We start from the raw sequence: 12592 nt of genomic DNA, 5'->3' as shown, positions 1-12592 counted from the left end.
TCGAAATTCGCGCCATGTCTCGAGATTCATGCCGACTAACGGATATTTGTTGATGATGAATCAATTTAAAAAACTACCAAGTTAACAAAGTAGAAACAAAATTAAGTTTTGATTATTTTATCACTATAACAAAAATTAATGATTAAATTTCTCAATTTTAAATTCATTTTTAATCATGCCATTAATAATCAAATTATTCACTAAATTAATTAACCGGCAATAAAAAATAAATAAGTAATTATTTATTAAGCAATAGTTTAACATTTATATATTAATAATTATTTTGTTATTAAATATATTAATTAATAGTTACATAGAATTTTATTAAATAAATTAAATTTTAACATATATTAATTTTTTTCAATTAATTATTAAATAATTACATATAAAATTATATTATTGTAACTAATCTGATTGTATATTAATTAACTATTAATTATTAATCAATAATCAATTAAGTATAAAATAAACTTAAAAACCATTAAATTAAAACCACAAACTTAACAAACCCTCTCAGGCGGCACCGGTTTGGCCCAAAAGTCCATCGGTCTCTGCTCGAAGCCCTCGTCTCTGTACCTTCCCCTCTCCCGCTTTCGGCCGGCAACGACGGGATCGCGGCGGCGTACAGAGACCACAGAGACTCAAATCTGTCTACTCCTTCCGCTCCGATACTATCCGAAATTATTGATTAAGGTCAGCCTGATTTACTAAATCCGGGATTTTCGCCGAAAATTTGCGAAATCCGGATTTAGTAAATCCCAGGATTTAACCTGTTCAAATTAGTTGTCAGGCATGATTTAACTTCAACCCTGATTGAATCATGCTCCAAATCCTTTGCCAGACAGGGCCAAATGATTCGCATTTCTTCCATTGCTACCGGTTCATGACAGAGGGGCCCTCCAAGAGGCGGTTATCGGATTCTGATGGCCGCTGGCTTGGCGACAACATCAATTAAGGAAGGTAATTATAATTATTCAGTCTATATCAATCTCAACAAGACTAATAAAATCATAATGAATGTAATTAAATATATTGATTAATGATTAATTATTAATTACTCAGATGTTTAGAAATACTTATATTTAGGAAAATTAAATAAAAAATAATCTATTTAAGTTTGTATTTTTAATTAACTAATATTTAATATAAAGTTTGTTTAATTTTCTAATTAATATATATATATATATATTAGTAATAACTTGGCCACAAAAAAAAAGATAATTTCCAAGGATTGGCAAATATTAATAATGTTAATTAATAAAATTTTATTAGTTTTATTTACATTAATTAACTTGTAATTAATATAAATTAATGTCATATTTAATCATTGTTTAATAATTTATAAAATTAATTAACTAGAATAACTTCAATTTACCAAGTTAAATCACAAATTATATTAATTTATTTAGATTAAAATATCTTTTAATCAGCTAATATTAAATATTAATATGAATTTAGTTTTAAATTAATATATTTTATTTAATCAAGTAAAATTTGAATTTATATACTCTATAATTGCCTAATAGGGGTATTTTAACATATCTTTCCATTGTTTTTAGTCGGAGAAATATCTCCTAAAGCTCTTTTGGGATGAAAACTGAACTGTTATGTTCCAAGCATTTCACCCTCTATTCATTGGGCATTTTCTATCTTTTTTTTCTTAAGCCTTTCGCAAGCATCTCTTAGGGTGCATTTGGGGCGGCGGTCCGGTGCTACACCACTGTTTTTTGGTTTTTGACAAAACTCGTTTTGCTTGTGTTCTTAAAAAACTATAGCTAAAAGCTGGTTTTTCACACCAGATTTGGCTAACTGCTGTGGGTGTCAAAAAACTACGGTCTGAGTTTTTCAAAAAAAAAAAAAAAAAAAATGTTGCCGCAGTTTTTTGAGTAGCAGTTTTACAGCCACTACACCAAACAAACTCTTATTTTAATTTACATTTTAAATTTTTTTACTTAAATTATAATGCATCCCCGCACCTCAGTGACTCCAACTCTCCTCTTTGGTTATAATAGTCACGAGAATGAATGGGTTGAATTTGCGAGCTTTGTTTGAACCATATATTTGACAATAGGTTAGAATCACGGGTTCAAAAATAACCTTCGAATGATGGGTTGAGGTTTGAATAAGTCTTGAATCTAAATATTTTGTTTGAACAATGTTAAAAGTTAGGTGTTGGCCATTAGATTTGGACTAAACGTTTAAAATAGAGGCTCAAACAAATGTTTGAAAGATAGTTTTGAATAAAGATTTGAACTTCACAACTTCATATTTGAACTTATAATTTTACCATAGTTTCAGAAACTAGGTTAAAACATAGGTTTGATTTATGCTTGAAAAACTAATAATATATTCAAACACAGTTCAAACAAATGCTCAAACTTATTTATATAGTATCTGTACAAACTAATCTTCAATTTGATTGTCCTGAATGGAATCGTGGAGTGTATGCAACCTAGTACGTTATTTACTTTGTATCAAAGCAGATATTCAAAAACTTGCAAATTATTGTATGCAGTTCTTCATAGAAAAACTACATGCAGATTCATTTTGGATCTATGGCATTGCTTATTGGAACCATTAATTGTTTATTCTGTTGTCCACTAAAGTTCCAATAAATTTTATTGTATTACTTGTTTTTCTCCTTATAATGTAAGAATGTAGTTGTTTGATTCACCTGAAGAAGAAAATGTTACAAAAATAAAAACAAACAATATGATTGTCTAATTTGAACAAGATTCAAACTATATTCAAACAAAGGTCATGCCTTTGTTGACTAGTTACAAGCTTAATAAAATCAAAATTGAAATCTTCGAACTTTGTTGGAAACATGTTATAACCTGGTTGAACAAAGTTAGAATCTTATCCAATTAAGGTTTGAATCATGTTTGAAAATTTTACAATCATTACAACAACAACAACAACAACAAAGCAGTATCCCACTACGTGGGGTCGGCTACATGAATCCTTTTTCTCCATTGCGTCCTATTTAGTGTCATATTTTCATTTAGTTCTAATAAATTAAGATCATTTTTAATACAATAAGCCCAAGTCTTCCTAGGTCTACCTCTGCCTTTCTTAACACAAGTCGAATCTAAAACATCTACTCTCCTAATTGGATCATCTAATGGTCGACGTTTAATATGACCAAACCATCTAAGACGACTTTCTCTAATTTTGTCTGTCACAGGAGCTACACCAACCCTATCACGAATATATTCATTCCGCATTTTGTCTCTAAGTGTAAAGCCACTCATCCACCTAATCATTCTCATCCCGGCAACACTTAACTTATTATTATGCTTCTCTTTTAAAGGCCAACATTCAGCGCCATGGAGCATTGCAGGTCTCACCACCGTCTTATAAAATTTTCCTTTCAATCTTAGCGGTACTTTTCTATCACACAAAAGGCCCGAAGCATTCCTCCACTTCAACCAACCAGCATTCATTAAAACGTTTATCAAAGTAACTCACCAACCTATGTTGAATATCTTTTTCTAAGAGAAGTACTTTTTGGTTTTCATCCTTAATATACTTTACTTGAGTTAAATCTTTACTTTTCTTTTCTCTTTGTTTGACTAGTTTATACATATATTTTTCACCCTCCTTAGTATCTAATCTATTATAAATATCATTAAAAACAATATTTTTGGTGTCACCGATTGTTCTTTTAGACTCCCTGCGGGCCGTCTGATATTTTTTCCAGTTCTCTAAGCTTTTACATTTGAACCAATTTTTATAACATAACTTCTTATATTTTATATTTTCTTGCACATTATTATTCCACCACCAACTATTTTTATTTGTAAATATTTTTTCTTTTGATTCTCCAAGAACATCTTTTGCTACCTGTTTAATAGCGTTTGTTACTTTATCCCACATCACATTTGCTTCTTCATGAAAATCCCAAATTTTGAAATCTTGAATTTTACTCATAAAATTAATTTTATTTGTATCTTTTAAGTTTCTCCATCTAATTCTACAAAGATGAGTCCTAGTATTTTTTATTTTACAACTCTTAATCTTAAAATCTAAAACTAATAAACGATGTTGGGTATTTAAATTATCACTTGAAATTACCTTACAATCTTTACAATCATGACGATCTATTCTTCTCATAAGAAAATAATCAATTTGTGTTTTATTAAATCCATTCTTATAAGTAATAAGATGTTCATCTCTTTTCTTGAATAAAGTATTAGTAATAAAAATCTAAAATAGCTTTACCTTCTTCATTAGTTACTCCAAAACCGTAGCCACCATGAATATTTCTGAAATCTTCTACCACTCTACCTACATGTCCATTTAAATCTCCTCCAACAAAAAATCTTTTTTCAAGAGGTATCATTTGTATTAAGTCTTCTAAGTCATTCCAAAATTTATCTTTAGACTCTGTATCTAAACCTACTTGAGGAGCATAAACACTTATAATATTAAAAATCTTAGTATCAATGATAATCTTAAGGGCTATAATTCTATCACAAACTCTATTAATATTTACAACATTATCTTTCAAACTCTTATCTATAATTACACCTACACCATTTCTAGTGCGACTCTTACCAGAATACCAAAGTTTAAAACCTAAATTATCAATTTCCTTGGCCTTTTCTCCAACCCACTTAGTTTCTTGAATACATAAGATATTAATTTTCATATGAATCATAATATCAACTAATTCCATTAATTTACCATTGAGAGTGCCTATATTCCAAGATCCTATCCTAATATTAGTTTCATTAGTTTCATGGACTAACTTCTTTACCCGCATTTGTCCGTAACGTGAGAACCCTTGCTTATTTAACACTACACCCAGGCGCCGGTGTAGCGGTCCTTGCACACTTTTCATTGTATTCAGGCTATACAGTGCGTCGCTTCCAGGAGACGCCCTAACACTTATACAATGATCAAAAGGATTCATGTCATGATTTTTTCGACAAGTTTTATGTTGGCTGTCGACTATCTAACGCAACCCTCCACTTTTCGCATACGGGCTTGGGACCGGCAACGACAGTGTTAAAATTTTACAATCATTGATTGAACTTATTTTTTTGAATCGTCATTCTAGTTGTGCATTTAGATTTTATTAAATTGAAATCATTTTCTTTTTATAGATTTTCACATCAATCATTAAAATAACATTTTAATTATATAATATAACATTATTTAAATATTAAAAATAACGGCCCATAGATGCTCAATGTCCGTTTAAACCAAAATTTTCAATTGCAATATTACAATTTTCTTGCGATGGTCTAAGAATACTTCTCACATGGAAGAACCGATAACTCAACAATTTTTATGTGGTGTGTGTATGTGTCGTGTGTGTAGTTCTGGGTATTTTTATCGTAAATGGATTTTGGGAGATATTTATCTATATAAAAATATCAGGTGAATGTTTTCCCTAAATTCTCCATTTTAGGGACAAAGTCATATTTTCCATTAATTAATACAAACTAATATTAATAATATTAGAGTTGATCAGAAGTTATAAAAAAATATAGAATATATGCTCACTAATCTGCCTCACATTTTTTCCCGATTTCTTGTCTCCCAATATATTGTCCCCAAATATATTGGAACCCTTGAAGATAATGAAGCGAAGAAGTCGTGATGAAAGCTTGTTCGAGCAGGCATTGTTGGGACGAATTTTAGTTAAATCTATCCAATGTTTGGATTTAGTGTATCTGGGATGTAAGATAAAATGGGGGAGAGATATGATTTGAGATTTTGCATCATATAAAGTTGTCATTTTTTGTAATTTGGCTTGTTTTAGGCTAAATCATTCTTAAGTCTTATTCAAATTTACCACTAAAAGACCTTTTAAGGGTTAGCATCTCAACTTAACAACTCTGGGTTTCATTAATTTTTGTGTTGCTACATACTTGTTAGTTATACAAAAAAAAAAGTCTTTTGCTTAAAATTTTTTGACTTATTCTGAGGAAAGTATGCCAATAGAAAGCACTAGTCGGGGGATATCATTTTGGTAATTTGCACTAGTAGATTGTATTGGGAGTGGCTAAATGTTTAAAAGAAAATTATGGTTAATACTAGGCAATCAAGTCTATGAATGTTTTTTAATCATTAATGTTGTACTTTATAATCGAAGTTGATTTAGATTTTTTTTGTTCTGTGAGTGATTCAGGTGGTTAGAGTAAATTCATAGTTGAATTTTGAGATTGTGGTTTTAAGCTTAATTATATAGTTTGCTTGAAGATGTATGCTGGACAACACACGTGGCATATGAATTATTGGATATATATTTATTGAGCATGTCAGCATATTTTATTGATTGCTTGTTTGTTGTGTGCTATAAGTTTCCTGCTGTTACATGTTTCATAATGCAGAGTTATAATACGGATGTTATAGATAAATAATTATACCTGATGAAATCTTATACCTTGTGATTTGCATGATTGATATGTGTAATTGGTATGTTTATCATGATCAGATAATGATTGTTCTAAGGATTTCTGATTATTTACATCTGTGGTCTCTAATGGAGTCGACAGGTTCATAGTACAATTTTCGATCTTCCTATTGTTGGCTGAGCATAGCATCAATTTTTATATTAATTTTGCATGTTATGTATTAAAATTTAGTGATAATGTTGACACGACTTATTAATTGATCATGTTTTGAACTTGCCATTATTTTGATTATTTTTGGTGCAAGCTTCTTTCGAAAATATATTTCCGTGCTTCATGAATGCGTCATGCTGTTATTTTTATTCATGGTTTACATTGAAATATGAAACTTGCATTATGCATATTTTAAATTGGCAATCAATTTTCTGAACTTACATTCATGTTTTACTTATATGCTTATCTTGGACATTACCAACTGAGCTTAGTGCTAATTAAAATTGCGTTTTAGCACAAGATTTGATATGAGAGTAGCGGGCATCAATGGTGAGTAGGTATCTTCACATTATTATGTTTTTGATTTTTAGATCAATTTTTGTATTTTGATGTGGTTTTAATATGTTCTGTTGAAGTTATATGATGGACTTTGGAATTAAACACTCATGTTTATTGAAATATTATTTAGTAGCATTTTTGGATTTACATTTAGATATTAAGTTATTCATTTAGTGGCTGCATTATGTGAATTTGGTGATTTTATTAATTACATGGATGAACGTGTGATTGTACATTTAAAAAACAACTTTACCTTGTTAAGTTGTTGAAACTACCAAAGCCAGCTAGGAAAGTGTCAGAATGATAATTTAGCCTTAGATTGATCTAATAGGGCATACTTAATCTACCTTCAGATAAAATTTTTTAGAGAGAGAGAGAGAGCCTGTGTGTATAATGGGGTCGATTAAGGTGGTTTGGTATGAATGATTGCTTTTTATTTTTTAACTTATTGAAGAATCATCTCATGATTAAGAAGATATAGTGAGAAGGGAGTTGAGTCGTGTGGATATGATATATATAACATTCCCTTGTTTGTGATAAATATTTCACTAAATCTTATCGACAGCAAAACACAACATGTAGATTATGACTTCCGCCAAATGTTATTGCTTGCTTGATCGACAGCTACAGCTGAAACTCTATTTCAAAATGGAGCACCACTTTTTGGAGTGGTGTTCAGAGACCATAATGCCTATGTTCATTGCTATAACTTAGCAGAGGGCGCATGTCAGGCTTTTGGAAGAACTTGTCAACTAACTTCTTCCCAAATGCAACTTTCATGGTTGATTGTTCCTCGAAGCTTTTTCAAGATATGCATCCTACTGTTGTTAACGGGGCAATTATCCTGTCATTGTTGAGGATTGGTTGGTTAAAGGTTTTGTTATGGAATTGGCTGTTTAGAGGTGGAAGTGTCTTTGATGCTAGATGGAGAGAAGTGCACTGGTGCCTGGTGGACTATACAACTTAGAACTCAAATCGCAGATATGACTAATTGTTCATGAGTTTGTGGAAGCATTTTGTGATTGGTTTTTTCTAGAGTTTATATAGTTCCAGGTGACTGAGAGTGTATGAAGCCAAAACTCCTGTCCTTGCTTGGCTTTGCTCCATAATTTTTATTTGCACTGTAAAAATGCTACAATTTTTTAAGGGCCTCAGGAATCTTTTTGTCATTCTTTGATTCTATTTAGGATTATGGATTTGTGACTCATAGAACAAGCCTGTTTGTTGGAAATGATTTGATCGCAACTTCGTTGTGGGGTATGCAGGTTAGTGGAAGGCTTGGGATGTCTTGCATAAAAGTCTCCATTTTAAAAAAAAGGCTAATCAATTTTCAGTAATGTTGAACGGAGAGATCTCGGTGTAGAAGCCTCAGAGAATTAGGTTAAGGAAGATGAAGCATGAAACTGTCGTATAAAAACTAAATCTATATTCATCAAAAAGTTCTATCCTAGGACAACAAACTTTCCCCATAAATGGCCATCATCCAATACATTGGTATGGCAAGATAATGCATAAATAATGCGGAAGGGATAATGAAGATAATGCCAAAGCAGAATGTTATTAGAATAAAGAGGCGGAAGAGGGCCACATCAGCATTTGGCCTTGCATTAAGTTTCCACTTATTTAGAATGTGATTTGAGTTCGACGCCTTTTATTGTAATGTTATGTGGTGTATGACGCGTATAGATAGAAGAAATATGGAAGGTGGAAAGACTTGTAAATATGAAGGGAGAAAAAAATGTCGGCTTTACTAGAAGAGTTTCACAGGCTAGGCTGTATGTACACACACTTATTAGGTGCAAGGTCAAAAATTTTTTACAAGCAATAAATCACATATAGCTACCATAATATAGTCAACCCCTTATTTGGTCCGCAAAAATTCTAAAATGAAGTGCAGGCTGAGATATTTCTAAGTACTATCTAGAACTGGTAGTGGTGAGTACAGTAAGATATTTTGAGTTTTATCTTTACATGCTTGGCAAATTAGACATCGTTTGACAAAATGCACACATCATGTCTTTTTTTCAGTAAGAAAAAAATCCCTTCCACTAATCTGTATGACTTCTGCATTATAGTTGAGTCAATGTCTAGCATGACTAACATGAATGGCAAGGTGGTTGGCGTTAAGTTTTGTTTACCCTTAATTTACTGTTCATGCTGGACTGAAAAATTGCTATGGGAGAGTTGGCAATGCATTTGCCCCAGGGTTAGCTAAATTCTTATCACTGCTGTATAAGAAAATCTAGTCCAGTGATGTCATAAGGATGTAAGAAGACTGCTGCGCCAACTTAATGCATTCATTACTCAGTTTTGGGTACTACCTGCTTTTTGTTTAAGAATGAAACTAAATTTATGTTAAGAATATAATTCTACGGGCATTTATTGGTCCTAAACTTTTTGCGAGTTAGAAAATGGAGAGCTTGATGGTCTCCATTTAGCAAAAAATCTTGATGTAGGAGGTAATGCTCCCACTTTTTTAGTCCTAAAATGGCTGCGTACAAATTCCGTTCATACCGTTCAATTTTGATGTTGCTACACTAATTTTTTGCTGAAAAATTTGATTGGCATATTTTTTTGGGAGAGAACAAGGCAAACTTCAGTAAAAAAACATTCGTTTCTACCATGGCTGGCTTTTGACTTGTGGAACGATAATATAGGTGAGTAGCCCATGAAACACAAACATGGATATGAATACACAAACATTGGTAGACTTTATGATACGGGGAGACGACATAACTGAACAAAGTTGAACACAATACTTCATGGACACTATTTAATATTTGATTAATTATTAATATATAAAATATATTTTTATTATTTATTAAAGATGTTACAAAATAAAGTATGCAAGAATAAAATTTGACTTTATAAATTTAGCTTGTATTATTAAACCACGTGCTCATAAAAATTAAATTTTCAATATGAGACATATAATATGTTTCAATAGAATTTCGCTGACTTACCTACTTACAATTACACTTATTTAGTTAATTGAGTTAAAATTTAACTTTTAAAATTAGAATAAACTTAGATTTATAACTACTAACTCATTAAATAGTAGAAAAATTATAAATTATTACTTGCAAAATTTGGGAGGCTTTGACACCATTTAGCTATGACTAATAGAAGTTTCAATGCAGGTGTCGGAAAGTTCATAGGGTATTTCGGATCGGCTTCGGTGAATAAGTTTGACTCTTGCTTAAAGAAGCTAATGGTTTCCGCTTTAGCTTGTATATATTTAGATTCAATGAACAAAAGAGAACTACAACGCTCGACTTCGACGAATGGATGATGGACCTTCGACGCACAGCTTCGATAAACAAAGAGGGAACTATTGATCCACTTTTGATGCTCGACTTTGATGAATGTTAGAAAGAGCCATGACACGAAGAGAGGTGCAATGACTTTTGATTATGAGGTATAATTAAGGCTATATTGTTGCGAATATGGAAACTGGTCTATTGCTCAAATTTTTCATTTTCTCATGTTTGACAGTAAATTGGATTTGATACTCGAAATTAATTGTTAAATTAAATTAATTGTTAAATTAATTGCTCTTAATTCCTTCTATGATTTGTTGCAGGAGAGAAAAAAAATAATTAAAGGACTTCATTAATTATTTGATTAATTGCTTAATGGGCCTAATGCCATGATAAAATTAATAAATAGACATGCTAGCTCCCCTTGTAATCTCTCTCGGGATTTGATTTCCCAGGTATCTCTCTTCGGCATTGGTAGTTTTCCAAGTTCTTCTGACGTGCTTCGGTTTGAAGCTCTCAGGTAGAGAGAGAGTGCTCTCATCCCCGGAGGTATTTATCAACGGATGAAATAGAGAGGAGAGAGAAGAGAGAGAAGAGAGAGAAATATTGTTCTTTTTTGTAATTGTCGAGGTGATCGAAAGGTGTAATTCCTCAAGCTAATAAAATCCTCTGCAGCTCCGTGGACATAGACAATTTGCCGAATCACGTAAATCTGTGTGTTTCTGTTGTGTTTTCTGATTTGCGATTTTTTCTCGATCCTATTATTTGCTTTAATGCAATCATTTTTCACAACAACTGGTATCAGAGCTCAGGTTCAAATCTGAGAGAAAACGATGACCAGAGATGATGTGGTGGCATCGGAGATCGAGAAGTTTAATGACATAAATTTTGATTGCAGGAAGATGCAGATAGATGACCACCTCTATGAGAAGAAATTTCATCTTTCGTTACTGGGAAAACGACCGAAAAAGATGGATTCCCTGCTAGGGAATCAGACTTGGGAGCTGACAGAACTTCCACCAGGGAAGAAAATATTGCACAACAAGTGAGTGTACCAGGTGAAAACTGTGCTTGATGACAGTAGTAGGTACAAGACTGAACTTGTTAAAAAAGGCTTTCAATTGAGGCAGTATATTGCCCATGTAGTGGGAGTTGTTAGCAGATACAAAAATAACTCAGGAAAAAACTTGGGAGGTATAAGACTATGTTAATGCTGATATATCAACTGGGTGTTATTCTTAAGAATCTGAAATTGTGCTCGATTTCAGTTGGTCTTTTGGCATGGAGGTCGGGGCTCTGAGTTGTAGAGGTAGAGGATATCATGTTCGAAGAAAAATGGCGATGCAGTTAGCTGATGATGCAGCCAGTGTACTAGTCTCCGAGTGGGGGATTTGTTGTGAATATGGAAACTGGTCAACTGCTCAAATTGTCATTTTCTCATGTTTGACAGCAAATTGGATTCGATACTCGAAATTAATTGTTAAATTAATTGTTCTTAATTCCTTCTATGATTTGCTGCAGGAGAGAAAAAAATAATTAATGTGTTTCATTAATTATTTGATTAATTCCTTAATGGGCCTAATGCCATGATGAAATTAATAAATGGGCATGCTAGCTCCCCCTGTAATCTCTCTCGGGATTTGGTTTTCCAGACATCTCTCTTTGGCATTGGTAGCTTTTCAGGTTCTTCTGGCGTGCTTCGGTTTGAAGCTCTCAGGTAGAGAGAGAGAAGGAGAGAGGAGACAGAGAGAAATATTGTTCTTTCTTATAATCGTCGAGGTGATCGACGGGTGTAATTTCTCAAGCTAATAAAATCCTCTGCAGCTCTGTGGATGTAGACAATACAATTTGTCGAACCACGTAACGAACCACGTAAATCTGTGAGTTTCTGTTGTGTTTTCTATTTCACGATTTTTTCTTGATTCGGTTCTTCGCATTATTGCCGTCGTTTTTCACAACATATATGTATATTTATAATTTTTTCAATTCTCATGTCCTATTTTTTTTTAATTTATGTCGAGCTCATGTCGGATGTGGTATCGATATGTGTCTCATACATGTTTGTCGGCGTTTAACAAGGGGGGAGTTACGTTTGGGGGTCGCCCGTAAGAAGCTGTCGGCCGCCGGAATTGGAATCCCGTCGCCCGCTTCGGAAGGACTTTTTAATTTACATATATATATATATAATTTTAGAAAAATATGAAATCAAACTGACCTCATATTTTCCATAGTTTAAATGAAAGAGCACTCAACCTCAAATCCTGTATCTATCCCGAGGGATAAACACAAGACTTGAGGGTGAGGCTCGATCAAATAAACTAAGAAAGATATGACATCCGTTTGGGTCTGCGAAACCGTTTTATTTGCCGACAAGTTCCCCTATTTAATACAAAAAATTAAATAGGGTTTATTTTA

The 12592-nt window shown here is 32.5% G+C and overlaps 1 protein-coding gene across 6 annotated transcripts in view; it reads left to right on the top strand.

Moving 5' to 3' along the window:
- The first annotated feature begins 504 nt into the window (after window positions 1-504).
- LOC110031626 (phosphatidylinositol N-acetylglucosaminyltransferase subunit A) overlaps window positions 505-12592 on the top strand; it is a 40234-nt gene continuing 28146 nt past the window's right edge. For 3 of the 6 annotated variants that reach the window (XR_002294756.1, XR_002294755.1, XM_020734930.1), the window contains exons 1-2: window positions 505-693; window positions 842-960. The gene's annotated coding sequence lies outside the window, so the exon portion shown is untranslated. Of the gene's footprint in view, window positions 694-841; window positions 961-6892; window positions 6909-10088; window positions 10336-12592 lie in introns of those variants that run through there. The other 3 variants (XM_020734931.1, XM_020734935.1, XM_020734933.1) reach the window with 3 other exon arrangements.

Source organism: Phalaenopsis equestris, unplaced genomic scaffold (assembly GCF_001263595.1).
Source record: "Phalaenopsis equestris unplaced genomic scaffold, ASM126359v1 Scaffold000840, whole genome shotgun sequence".
NCBI classification, from domain to species: domain Eukaryota; kingdom Viridiplantae; phylum Streptophyta; class Magnoliopsida; order Asparagales; family Orchidaceae; genus Phalaenopsis; species Phalaenopsis equestris.
Note: the sequence above shows the minus strand (reverse complement) of the source record. Positions and strands in the feature narration are given on the sequence as shown.